Below are 3,707 nucleotides of genomic sequence, written 5' to 3'. Positions count from 1 at the left end.
TTTCTTAGATGTTATTTTAAACAAGCCTATCATATGCCCTGTGACGGCAAGGATACACAGATATATCGAAAGATGCTCATCAGTTTTGCACAAAAGATCACGTACACGGACGGGTAATCAAGGCACATACGTCTCGTTTGCTCCTTTCCTAGTCCCCAAAGCGTCCCAAAACAACAGAAAATTCCAGACTTCTAGCCTGTCCTGCAAATATAAAAAAAAAAAAAAAAACCTAATGAACGACATTTGTCCATTGAGCCATGCAATTTCGACCTGTAAACACCAGTTTTCTAGTAAAGTAAGAGATTGAAGTCCTTGGAACTTACTTAACAAGAATTTTCTTTGTCATGGAAATTAATGGAATGGCCTGAGTTACTTCTTAATTTATCGAAGAAAATATAGATAGTAACTGCGTTACAGCGGTGCTAACATTCTATAGAACAAAATATTTCAATTTTTGCATTACCAGGTTTATTATCATTTATCACTCTAAAGCAGGAGTGTCCAACCTTTTTGTTCCTTTGGGCCACATTGGAAGAAGTCATGGCGTTTTGGGCCACAAGTATATATAATATATTTGCGACCTAATCCTTAAATATACTTGTATATTTAAGGATTAACATGTCTAGATTATAGTAATAAGTACTATAACTTTATTACAAAAAAGGATATTTTAAAAAATTACTTCTACAGACACTTTCAATTTTTACTTAGAAATAGATAAATTCATTTATTACCTTTATTCTTTTTAACTTGGTTTGACTGTAGTTATTCTGGATTTTATTCAATTACTATGATAACAGTGCTTCACATTCTAATCTTTTATATTGTTTTTGTCTGAAGATTGGTGACTAGCGCAAAAATATTTTTGTTTTTATGTTAAACTCTGGTAAAGTAATTATTTTAATTACACTCCAAAACTGGAATATATTTTGTAAATGAAGACAAATACTCAAAACCAGCAAAAATAACTTAAATTAGTATTTTTACTAATGTTTTCATTTGTTTGTAACAGACATCAGTAAACTTAATATTAAAAAACAGATCGTCACATTAACAGAACTTAAATTTCAAATTTTATATTAAAGTAATAGGTGACTTCTGGAAAGAATGACTTAAATAAAACTTCAGCAGCTTGTTAAAGGCAAAATATAATATTTTCTCATAGAAGCTAGCATTAAGTATTTCATGTATTAGATTACAGTACTCTTCCACATCCAGCCCTTCCCTATCCAGACTGATAAAAGGCAATCAAAAATTTTTGAAAACATTATACTCTACTCTGATTCTTACCTTTCCATACTGAAGTGTATACATTTAATTTTTTTAATTAAAATTGCATCAAAGTTCATAGATGCGCACAATTCCTCAACCACTGCCGATAACGACAAGGCATTGGCACAATATAGCAACTCATCAGTGAACAAAACAAACAACTTTAACAGAATACTTTCAAAATTAATTGTAATTGTCAAAAATAAGTGTCAAAGTCAAAGTAAACACTTTTTATACACACAGCAGGCATAGATGTTAGTCTTATTTAAAAATTATTACTCTCCCATATCCAGATTTTTCTAATATCTGAATTGCTCCTACCTATAGGTTCATATATGGGAGAATCTACTGTATATCAATGTGCTTTTAAATACATATGTAATACATTAATCATATTAGTATACAATAATTCATGAATTCAAAAGATTACTTAACATTTTTGTGTTTACCTAACTATTATGCAATTTATTTTACTTATAAATTAACTTCAATGTGTTGATGACAGAACTCATAAATTTCAATTAATAATTAATTTTAAATTCTATAAAGCTGTATTAGCTGTTAATTTAAATTCTAAAATATATACCTGTTATAAAGATGGCATTTATTTACATTATCTTATGGTACAAATATCTTTGTCATCTATAACACAAGATAGTTTTTTTTTAAAAGAGTGCATACTTATCAGACAAGCATAATTTACATTCATTATGACAAAACTGAAGATTTAAAAAAAAAAATATTAAATTCTTTTAATGAAGGTATTTAAATTAAGCAAGTAATTTGCAAGCTGAAAGATTTGCATAAAAAGAAATCTAATAAAACAGCATCACAGCACATAAAAATATTCCATTTTCATACTATACATGGAAAAAAAAAGTCATTATTATAAAAGTCAAATACAAAAGATATATGCTACAAGACAATGTTTATATAAATAATCTTGAGTGAACTTATTCTAATTACGTTATCCTCTTCTGAAAAATTCATATAAGCTATTATATTGTCATTTTATCTTATCATGTAATATATATATATAACAATTACAAGTTTTTTATATTAAACAGTTTCCATAAGCATTAATGTGATTCTAATAATTAAATATCATTTGGAGAAAAACACACCTTTAATTTTTCTTTATATGTAAACAATGTAGTTTATCAAATGAAGTGGAAAAATCATTCATTTACTAATCAAGAAGTTTTTAAAATTTTTAAAATGATTTCTCTTTATATTAAACGTTTAACAACATAATGGCAATTAACAATGAAATGTAAGTAAGAGAATTTTTGAAATGATAATCGATCATATACACGAAACACAGACTGTATTCCTAATTATAGAATGTCATTGAAAGTTTGAAAGGTAACTTATCAGTTGCACTGCTGACATTGATAATTACTTACAACATAATACAAAGTTATGTTTAACGAATGAGAAAAATGAATATAAGAACGTATGAATCGACATAACAGTTAGTTAAGCCTAATGACGACGGGACTTACCTATCAAATTCAGCTAGAATCGACAATTCTTGCGTTGTTAATGTGTTGTTGGCGTTGTCTTCTAAGTCTGCAATCATCCTTGTAATTCATTACTGTAATGGATGAAGAACAAATAATTTTCCTTTTGTTTATGAACAATTTACACTTGAACTCAATTTCTAAACTTCTCTATCCGACGACGAATGACTCAGTTATCACTGTACAATTTTCACTAACAATTATGTTGTGCTTAACCGACAGACTTCCGCTTCGTAATACTCGGAAATTTTTCTAACCAAACTATAATTTGATGTGTTCAATGCATACAGACATCGTCTGTTTAAAATACTTGTACTTGCGTATATATCGATATAAATGTGTGTGTGTATATATATATATATATAAATTTATTTATTTATTTAATTTTTAGTAATAAAGTTTGATATTTAATAAATTTTTATTTCGTTATTTTAAATTTTTATAAATAAAATTATTTAATATATAATATACTTACGTTTTTATTTGTATCACTTATAAGTAACCTTTAAATTCCAGAAACTGGCAACAGTGTAATTTCATGTAGATGTCTCGTGACATGTGTGTTTTACGTCTCTGTAATGAAAAGAGAATTTCGATATTCGTCTTTAATCAAGATAAAGAGAAATGATAGTTTTGTCTTTCTTTTTGTACGTTCTAAACCTATGGGCTTTGAATCAGTCAGTCTCTTTTGAATTTGGAATTTTTCTTGAATTTTTTGGAATCATTTAATATGAAATAGATACTTTTTTTTTAATTCTTTCCGCCTTGTGCGCAATAAGAGGGCCTCTTTTAGCAAACACTTTATGGGATCGGCCAGGTCCACAATGGGCCGGCTGGTGAGTGATGGATAGGTCACCCCTCCGAAAAATTTCTGGTGGATTTCTTTACTCCAGGTCGGTAGGCTGCCACTTT

The 3,707-nt window shown here is 28.3% G+C and overlaps 1 long non-coding RNA gene across 1 annotated transcript in view; it reads right to left on the bottom strand.

Moving 5' to 3' along the window:
- Nucleotides 1-3,707, bottom strand: part of LOC111639046 — a 10,441-nt gene continuing 6,734 nt past the window's right edge. Inside the window, exons 4-5 of the long non-coding RNA XR_002758997.1 lie at nucleotides 324-430; nucleotides 1-201 (exon numbers count right to left, since the gene is read on the bottom strand). This is a non-coding gene — a long non-coding RNA (uncharacterized LOC111639046). The remainder of the gene's footprint in view (nucleotides 202-323; nucleotides 431-3,707) is intronic.

Source organism: Centruroides sculpturatus, unplaced genomic scaffold, assembly GCF_000671375.1.
Source record: "Centruroides sculpturatus isolate CEXI.00-Female unplaced genomic scaffold, Cexi_2.0 scaffold1187, whole genome shotgun sequence".
In the NCBI taxonomy this organism is placed as follows: domain Eukaryota; kingdom Metazoa; phylum Arthropoda; class Arachnida; order Scorpiones; family Buthidae; genus Centruroides; species Centruroides sculpturatus.
Note: the sequence above shows the minus strand (reverse complement) of the source record. Positions and strands in the feature narration are given on the sequence as shown.